Source organism: Penaeus vannamei, chromosome 10 (genome assembly GCF_042767895.1).
Source record: "Penaeus vannamei isolate JL-2024 chromosome 10, ASM4276789v1, whole genome shotgun sequence".
NCBI lineage: Eukaryota > Metazoa > Arthropoda > Malacostraca > Decapoda > Penaeidae > Penaeus > Penaeus vannamei.
In genome coordinates this window covers 11,073,439-11,083,438 of record NC_091558.1, presented here as the reverse complement: position 1 = coordinate 11,083,438, position 10,000 = coordinate 11,073,439, and the positions used below count along the sequence as shown (strand labels likewise).

At 39.2% G+C, this 10,000-nt stretch overlaps 1 protein-coding gene across 14 annotated transcripts in view; it reads right to left on the bottom strand.

Moving 5' to 3' along the window:
• egr (TNF superfamily member 12 eiger) overlaps positions 1-10,000 on the bottom strand; it is a 136,272-nt gene that overhangs the window by 72,281 nt on the left and 53,991 nt on the right. The window lies entirely within an intron of this gene.

Genomic DNA, 10,000 nt, shown 5'->3' with positions numbered 1-10,000 from the left:
GAGAGAGAGAGAGAGAGAGAGAGAGAGAGAGAGAGAGAGAGAAAATGAGATAGACAGATCCATCGATAGATAGACAGATATACATATACAGAGAGAGCGAAAAAGAGAGAAAGATAAAAGAGATAGAGAAAGAAAGAAACAAAACCCAAAACAAAAGAGAAAAAATACAAAGCCAGAGAGAAAAAATGAGAAAAAGAAAAAAAAAAAAAAAAAGAGAAAACGAAAAAAAGTAGCCAAAAAAGACACGAAAAAAGACAGAAAAAGGAGACATAGACAACAACAGCAACAGCAAATCATAAGCCCTATTGCTAACACGTTGGCGATCGTACCGTATGGAGGCGGAGATGGATTTACGAGCGAGTTAAATATGCAATAGGATACTTTTAAGCCTCAGCGTGGATCCCGGCCTAAGGAGAGGGAGATTTATGTTGGAAAAGTGGCTCTATGATGAAAAATTAAAAGTCTGAATGATTGAATTGGTGATTGATATGACAGGCTCTTGAATGTTTTTTTTCTTTGCGTTTTTATCCTTTTTTTTTCTTCTTATTATTATTATTATATGTTTTTTTATTATCAATGTTGTTGTTGTTGTTATTGTTTTCTTTTTTCTTCATATCTCAGCATGTTTTTTTTGTCTTTTTTTTCTTCTTCGTTTATTTTGTTATTATTGTTGTTGTTATTCTTTTCTATTTTATTTTTCTTCACATCTTAGCATTTAACAAAGATTTCTTTTTTTCTCTTTTCCTTTTTTCGGTTTCTTTTTCTCTTATCTTTACTATTCTTATCCTTTTCTCTCTTTCTTTTGTCTTCTCTTTTGCTTTCTTTTTTCTGGTTACTATTTCTTTGCGTTTATTTATTTATCTATTTCATATCTCCTCTCGCTTCTCATTCCCCTTCTCCATCATCTTCCTCTCTCGTTCTTTGAAATATTTATCTTCTTAACATAAACAAAACTTCCAAACTCTAACCACACAATAACAACAATTACTTCAACAACAACAACAACAATTACTTCAAAAACACTTATTTTAACAATAACAATCGCTTCAACAACAATTACTTTAGCAATAACACCAATCGCTTCAACAACAAGAAAATAAGAAAAATAAAATAAGATACGGCATTGCAGAAGGCGCCCCCAGCGAGACCCATGCAACAGCGTCCACAGCACGAGCGAGGGAGTGACCCGAAATAAGGTCACTGTTTTTCCAATTTGGCACAAGGTCAGTGCGTTTGTTTCCACGTTCGCTTTTCTTTTTTTTTTTTTTTTTATTATAGTTACTTTTCGCTTTTTGATTTTATTTTTGTTTTCTGTTATGTTTATTAGGAATGTGATTGGCGTGATGGTGTTGTTAAAATGTTGTTTTTGTGTAATATATGTAATATAACATTTTTAATACCTTTTTTTAAGGTGCTATTTTGAGCAAAACATCCTACACACAAATCCACACATACATACATGCACACACAGCATACGCACACAGACAAACACACACCCAAACAAACACACACGCAAACATCCCCGCATACAAACACAAATAAACATCATATAACAAAGAAAAAATACCATTAGACCAGAAGACAACCTTAACACACGCATGCCTGAAGGACCGACATTTTCATACAAAACTGTTTACATTAAAATAACTTTTAACTCTAACTTACCTCTTTGTAACAACAATTGCTCTAAACTCTTGACAGACAGCTTATTAAGAATTTGGGCGATTCTTTATATAAAGTATTTTCTTGTATAATTTACGTACCTCCTTTTTCTGTTTTGTTTGTTTGTCTACCTCTCTCTCTCTCTCTCTCTTTCTCCCTCTCTCTCTCTCTCTCTCTCTCTCTCTCTCTCTCTCTCTCTCTCTCTCTCTCTCTCTCTCTCTCTCTGCCCCCCTCTCTCTCTATCTCTCTCTCTCTCACTCTCTCTCTCTCTCTCTCTCTCTCTCTCTCTCTCTCTCTCTCTCTCTCTCTCTCTCTCTATATATATATATATATATATATATATATATATATATATATATATATTTCATTTTTCATATGTTTCTCATCACGTTCTCTGATATATTCTTTTATCAATTTATCAGTTTCTCCCTTCTTTTCTTACGCCATTTTGGTCTTCCTTACTTCTCTCGCTTTTCCCATGCCCCTGTTTTATTTATTTTTTCCGCTTGTTTACATGACGATTATCGCGACCATGAGGAGAAGAAAAAAATTGTTTTTAGTATGAACTCACAGTAATGGCTGTTTCCGCTGGCCTTAACGATCTCGCTCGCTATTTAAGATTTTTCTTTTTCTCGTTTCAGGAATTTGCGTTTCCTGTTTGAGTTTAAAAGATAATCATTTTAGATATCGTTGTTCGCTATTGAAAATTTCCTTCTTAGCTATTTTTTTTTTTTTCAAGTTTCCGCTAGTTAAGTTTTTTTTTGTTTTATTTATTTATTTATTTATTTATTTATTATTTTTTTTGCTATTTATAATCCATGTATTTTTAATGTTTAGTTGGAGATTTATAACAATCGTAACTTTTTTCTGCTCCAAATTTCCTTTTATTTGCGTTAATTTTGATCACTATCTAAGGATTGGCTTTAGGATACATTTACTATCAACTTTGTGCTATTATTATAACCATAATTAATGTTGCTATCATTACAATCATAATTTATGTTGTTATTATTATAACCATAATCAATGTTGCTATTATTATAACCATAATCAATGTTGCTATTATTATAACCATAATCAATGTTGCTATTATTATAACCACTATTATTTTTGCTATTTAAGTCTTATGATTGATGTTTTTACTATAACCATTATCATTGTTGCTATCTTTCAGTGCTTGTATTATAACAACAACATCAATAAAAATACTAACAAAAATGACATCCATCACTATTATCATAACGACTGTCATTACCATAATCTAATCATCATCATCTTTTTTTTTCTTATGGCCATCATTATGCAATCTTTTTAAAATTCCTTTAAATCAGCTTTTTGACTCACCCACAGTTTTCGTCCCTGCAACTCACTTCAAGTCACGGGCTCTGGTTATGAAGCAAGAATATGAAATAATTATCGTGTTATTTGTGATTCTACTTCTCTCGTCTTTTTCCTTTTCGAGTGTCAACGTTTAATTGCGTTTATGCCAATTATCTTTCTTGCTGATGAAGGGGGTGGGGAGGAGGGGGGAGGGGGGGGATTTGGTGTTTTTTTTATAGTTAATTAAAAATGCAATTGTCAGTGTTGTTATCGTTCTTAGCTTTATTGTGCTTTGTGTTATCAATTAAGGAAGTTTTGGTTTAAAGGAAGCCTGTTTGTGCTGTGATAACGTATCTGTGTACGCGTGTACGTCTGTGTGCGTACAGAACTGGCTTGTGAACTCGTTTTGTGTGTACATGTGTTAGATAAAGGTACGAACGTGTTTCACGTGTATGTGCGTATGTGTGTATGTGTGTGTATCCGGGACTGCGTTGCGGTTTCCAGTGTTGTGACACCGACGCCGCTTTCTCCTCCTCCTCCTCTTCCTCCTTTTCATCATCCTCCTCCTTCTTCTTCTCCTCCTCTTCTTCATCCTCCTCCTCCTTCTCTTCTTTTTCTTCCTCCTCATTCTCCTTTCTTTTCCTTTTTCTCCTCCTCCTCCTCCTCCTCCTCTTCTTCTTCTTCCTCCACCTTCGTCCGTTTCTTCTTCTTCTCCTTCTCTTCCTCCTCCTCCTCTTCTTCTTCCTTCTCCTCTTTCCTTTTCCTTCCTCTTCTTCTCCTCCTCCTCTTCCTCCTCTTTCTCCTCCTCCTCCTCCTCTTTCTCTCATCCTCCTTCTCTTCTTGAACCTCCTTCTCTCATCCTCCTTCTCCTCTTCCAACTCCTTCTCCTCCTCTTCTGCTTCCTATATTTTGCCTCTTTTTCTCCGTTCTCCGTCTTCCCTTTTCCTCTTGCTCCTTCCTATTCCTACGTCCCTCTTCCTTCTTCTCTCGATTACTCCTTCTCTTTCTCTTTTCTCCATCCTACTCTTTTTATTTTTCCTTTTTTCTTCTATACTTGTTCCTCTTTCTCTCTTCTTCTTATTGTTGCTATTTCTCTTTCTTTCTTATCTCCTTGTCTTGATTTTTTCCCATCTCCTTCTCTCTTTCTTCTTACCTTCTCTCGCTATTCTTATCTTCTTCATCTTTCGTTTTTCTCCTTCTCCTTTCTGCCCTTGCTTTTTATCATTATTCTCCCTCGTCTTTCGTTCCTTTTTCTCCCCCTGCTTCTCTCTATTCTTCCTTTCTCTTTCTCTATCATTCTATCGTCCTGCTCTACTTCCTCCATTCTCTCGCCTCTCCCCCTCTTCGTAAAATCTGCGTCACCGTCGGATTGCAAAATTTAGATTGTTTCCATTTTTTTCTCTCTCTCTTCTCCCCCTTTCTCTTGTACGTGAGTGGATGATATTTGTTTTTGTTTTTTTCATTTTGTTTCGTTCCATTTGTCAAGAGATCATTCGGAATTCGTTCATTAATTAAGATATCTATTTAGTCATTTATACGGTAAATGAATCGCTTTATGATTTGTTTCTATTCAAGATATGATTAAAGTTCTTGTTGCTTGACCTTTGACCTGTTGGCAAGATCCCAGGGTGGGTTTTATCCCCCTTCTTCTTCTTCCATTATTATTGTTATTATAATGAGTATTTTTCTTTATGTTTTCTTTATTTATCATTGTAATTGAATTATTATTATTATTATTATCATTATTACTATTATTATTATTATTATTATTATCATTATTATCATCATTATTATTGTTATTGTTATTGTTATTATTATCATTATTATCATCATCATTATTATCATTATTAGTATTATTATTTATTGTTACTGTTATTATCATCATGATCATTTTCACTATTAGCATCATTATTAATACCATTATCATTATTATTACCACTGCAATCTCTCTCTCTCTCTCTCTCTCTCTCTCTCTCTCTCTCTCTCTCTCTCTCTCTCTCTCTCTCTCTTTCCTCCTCCTCCCTCCCTCTCTCCCTCTCTCCCTCTCTCTCTTCCCTCCCTCCTCCTCCCTCCCTCTCTCTCTCTCTCTCTCTCTCTCTCTCTCTCTCTCTCTCTCTCTCTCTCTCTCTCTCTCTCTCTCTCTCTCTCTCTCTCTCTCTCCATCTTTCTCTCTCTTTCTTCTTTCTCTCTTCTTACACACAAACATATACATGAACGCAGCCTCTTATTCTCGCATTCAAAGAAAAGTGAGCAGGTTTTGCGCGGCAGACATATTAGAAGCCGTTTAAGAATGACTGGAATTTCTTCAAGTGTTGCACGTGTACTTTGTCTTTTCAGGGCACGCGATATCTCTTATTTTTTCCTAGATTTTTTTCTTTCGATTTGGGTTTTGATATAATGGGCACTTTTTTTTATCTTTTTTATTTTTTTTTATTGATTTATTTTTTAGTTTCTTTTCTCTCTCTTTTTTTCTCACTCTTCTTCTTGTCTCTACTACAATCATTTCTTCCTTCCTATCTCTCTATCTACCCCTCCCTTCATCCATCTACCTCTCCCTTCCTCGTTCTTCCCTTCTTCCTCCCTCTCTCCTTCCTCGCTCTTCCCCTTCTTCCTCGCTCTCTCCCTCTTTCTCCCTCTCTTCTTCTTCATCCCTCTTTCCTTCTTCCCCATCTCTTCTTGTTCCTCGCATTCTTCTTCCTCGCTTTCTCTCTATCTCCCTCTCTCCCTGCCCTCTCTCCTTCTTCCCCCTCTCACCTTCTTCCTCTCTCTTCCCATCTTCCTCCCTCTTCCTCCTTCCCCTCTCTCCATCTTCCCCCTCTCCTCCTTCTTCCTCCCTCTCCCCTTCTTCCCCCTCTTTCTCTCTCCTTCTTCCCCCCTCTCTCCCTTCCCCCCTCTCTCCATCTTCCTCCCTCTCTCCTTCTTCCTCGCTCTCTCTCTCTCTCCCCGTTCGTGTACCTCCGTGTCGACCCTAGAGCCAGCTGATAAGGATCGTTGTCCCTCCTGACGGAGCACAAGGCGAGCGGTCCCTTATCTCGCTCCGGATCTTGAGGTTCTGTTCGGTGCCGTTGCGACCTTAATCTTTTCTATTTTTTTTTTCTTCTCTCTCCTTCTTCCAAATACCGTTTACTCTGTGCTACTACAGACTTCTAGCATCACTACAACTACTACTATTGTTATTATCACTACTACTACTACTACTACTATTACTACTATTGCTACTATTTTTTCTCTCTCCTTCTTCCAAATACCGTTTACTCTTACTCTTATCGTTCTGGCGACCTTTAGGCCTTTATCTTCGTCTTTAAGATCTTTGGTAGTTGTTTGGTTGAAGCTCTATTTAGGTTTTAAGTGTTTTTGTCGGAGTCTTTAAGGATCTTTTGTCAAAGGCTTGGGAACCTGTGCATATATAATGTCTTCGAAGTCTTTAGAGATTTTATAATTGGTTAATCTGACTATCTATTAAGCAATTCATTCATTTAATCATTATCATCATCCTCATCTTCACCATCTTGATCACCATCACCAACACCATCCTCATCACCACCATATCATCACTACCATCACCATCCTCATCAACAACACTATCCTCGTCACCATTACCATCCTCACCACCACCACCATCCTCATCACCAACACCATCCTCACCACCACCATCCTCCTCACCACCACCACCATCACTACCACCATTACTCAAAACTAACATAGTTCAGATATGTTCATACATTCTGGCGCTTGGCATTGAACAAGTCGCGATCCCGAGGTACAGATCCCGTGTACTTGGATACTTGCCTGTAGAAAGCTTAGCGCGGGTGTCAGGGTAGGTCTGGCACGAGGTCAATGGGTATATCGTGTATTTTTTCCCCTCTTAATTATCCTATGTTTTCATATTTCTTATTCGTATATTTCTTTATTTCTTTTCTGTTTCTTCTTATTTTTTTCTGTTGGATTTTCTTTGTTATTCTATATTTTTCCTATTTCTTATACCTATATTTCTTTTTTTATCCTGTTTTTATTGCTTTATTTTTTCTTGTTTGGATGGATGTTTTCCAGTTTTAATTTTCATTTATCTTTTTTTCTATTTTTTGTTCCTATATACCTATATAAAGTGAGAGGGGATAGAGGAAGAATAGGAGAGAGGGGAGAAAGTGGAAGTAGAAGGAAAATGAAGAGAGGGTAAATGGTTGAAAAGGGGGAGAGAGGTAGGAGAAGAGAGAAGAGAGGAGAAAGTGGAAGGAAATGGAGAAAGGGGAGAAGGTAAATGTCGGAGAAAGGGGAAGGAGGAGTAGGAGAAGAAAGAAGAGGGGAGAAAGTGGAAGGAGATGGAGAAAGGGAGAGGGGTGGGGGTGAGGGGGGTGTTGCAGGTGCACAAAGGGTTAGAACGTGAATGCCAACCACCTCCCCCCCCCCCCCTGTCTCGGTCACGTGTCCACTGGGGGTGGCGGGGGTGGAGACGGGAGGAGAGGGGATGTGATGGGAGGTGAGGAGAGGAGAGGGGAGGCGAGGAGAGGTGAGGAGAAGAGAGGTGAGGAGAGAAGATTGAAGGGAGGGGAGGAGAGGTGAGGAAAGGAGAGGGAGAAGAGGGGATGGAATGGGAATTGAGGAGAGGAGAGAAGAAAAGGGCAGATGAGTGAAGCAGAAGGGAAGAAAAGAGGGGAGAAGAGGTAAAGAGAAGAGAGAGGAGGAAAGGTGAGGAGAAGAGAGAGCAGAGGTGAGGAGAGGGAAAGAGAAGAGACACGAGGAGAGGGAAGGAGAGTGGGAAGCGAAGCGAGGAGGAGGTGGAGCACCCGAGTTCAAAGGGGACTTCGGAGAACTGATACCACCTCGATGTAGCGACCGAGATGCTGCGCGACCGATAAGGAGACGCAGGTCGCAGTCGCTGATTCGTGGTAGCCGAGTCAGAATTTTATGGCGTCTGGCTTGGTGTTGTCTGACAGCTGCTACACCGCGCGCGCAAGAAGTACACGCGAATTTGTGTTTTGGGAATTATGCTAATGTGGGATTGGGGGGTGGGGGTTGGGGTTGGGGGGGAGGGGGGAGGCTCTGAAATGCGGTATAGTCAGCCAGGGAGTATTGCTGGAATGCGTTTAAGGCGCTGGGGGTGGAGGGTGGGGGTGAGGGAAGGGGTGGGGGAAGGGGGTGGGGGGAGTTCTATTGAAAGGTTGAGAGATGTTGGTGAAATCTCGTACTGCTGGATAAAGAGTGGAGATTGTGGATGTGTCTGTTATCTTGTTCTTCTCTCTCTCTCTCTCTCTCTCTTTATTTTATTTTCTCTTACTTTCTGTAAGCCTGTGTGTACGTCTGTTTTTTTTTCTGTATGTTTGCTTGCCTCTCTCCCTCCCTCCTCTTCCTCCCTCGCTCTTCCCTCTCTTTTTCTCTCTCTCTCTTTCCCTCCCTTCCTCCCTTCTTCCTTCCCTCTCCCCTACCTCAATCCCTCCCCATCCTTTCTCATCAATTTCTCCTTCTCACTCACCACAAAACGCGTGACCAAAAAAAAAAAAAAAAAAAAAAAATACACTCGTTAAGAACCAGCAAATTTCTCTCTCGCAGTCTTGATCACTACTTGTCTGGCGTTGAAGGTTCCAGAGAAGATGGAGAAGAAAACAGACTAAACAAATACAGAAAAGAATAAAAACGAAGAAAGAAAAGATGATGAAAAAATGCTCTTAAGTTCTTAGATAAATGGGAATTGCTCGTGTTATGAAGTGCGAAGTGCTTGTACAAAGAAGAATTTCCTTGAAGTAACCTGCATATTAAGCGCGTGGAAACAATAGGTTATTTAACTGTATCATTACTGAATCTCTGTTTCAATTTGATAAAGATAATGATAATGATAAGATATATGGTCATGACAAGGGCATGAAAATGGTCATGATAATGATAAGAAAATGATAATGATATTATTAATATTGGTACTACTACTACTGATACTACTGCTTGTGCTACTACAGACCTCTAGCATCACTACAACAACAACAACAACTACTACTATTGTTATTATCACTACTACTACTACTATTGTTATTATCACTACTACTACTACTACTACTATTACTACTATTGCTGCTCCTACTACTACTACAACTACTGTTACAGTGTCAACAACAATAAATTCCGACTCTTTCACATCTACTTTATCAAATTATTGATGACATCTAATTCCCCTTCTGCCACTCTCTCCTCCTCTCCTCTGCAACAACAACAAAGTTTCAACACAGCATTGCAAAGGACGCGGGGGGGGGGGGGATTTTCAGCGCGTTTTTAACTTTCTTTCTTCCTTCCTTTCTTTCTTTCCCTTTTTATATCAGTGAAGAGAAAAGGGGTATGTGATAAATATCATCATGAACTTTTGTAAAAGAATTACATAATTTTAAAAGAGATTCTCCGCGTGTAAAGTTTGGAATGAAGAGGATGGAGGGAATGGTGAAAATAACGATAATTTGTGAAGAAAGATTAAAGAAGGAGAGAAAGGGCTAAAAGGGAGGAATGAAAGAAAGTTTGGAGGGCGACGACGATTAAGAGGAGGGGAAGAAAGGAGGGATAAAAAGAAGAGAGAGAACGGAGAAAGAAGTAAAACTATCCCCAAAATGGAAGGGAGGAAGAGCGAGAATTCAACAGAAACGAAACAAAAGGGAAGAGAAGAGAAGGAGAGAGAAAAGATGATAAAGGAAAGAGAAAAAAAAGAAAAGATAGGAGAGAGAAGAGACAGGGATAGACTAGACTAGAACAAAAAGGGAATTAAAGAAAAGGAAAAGAAAAAGGAAAAAAATAGAGAGAAGAGAGAAGACAAGACGTCAGGTCAAGAAGCGACCATCCACGTGTCAAACCCCTCTCACCTCCTACACCCCCCCCTCCCCCCCACTCCCTCCGCATCTCCCTACCCAGGTCAGCATCACCACCTCCGGGATCTTGCCCTTTGACCCTACTCGAGAGTGAGAGAGAGAGAGAGAGAGAGAGAGAGAGAGAGAGAGAGAGAGAGAGAGAGAGAGAGAGAGAGAGAGAGAGAGAGAGAGAATGAGTG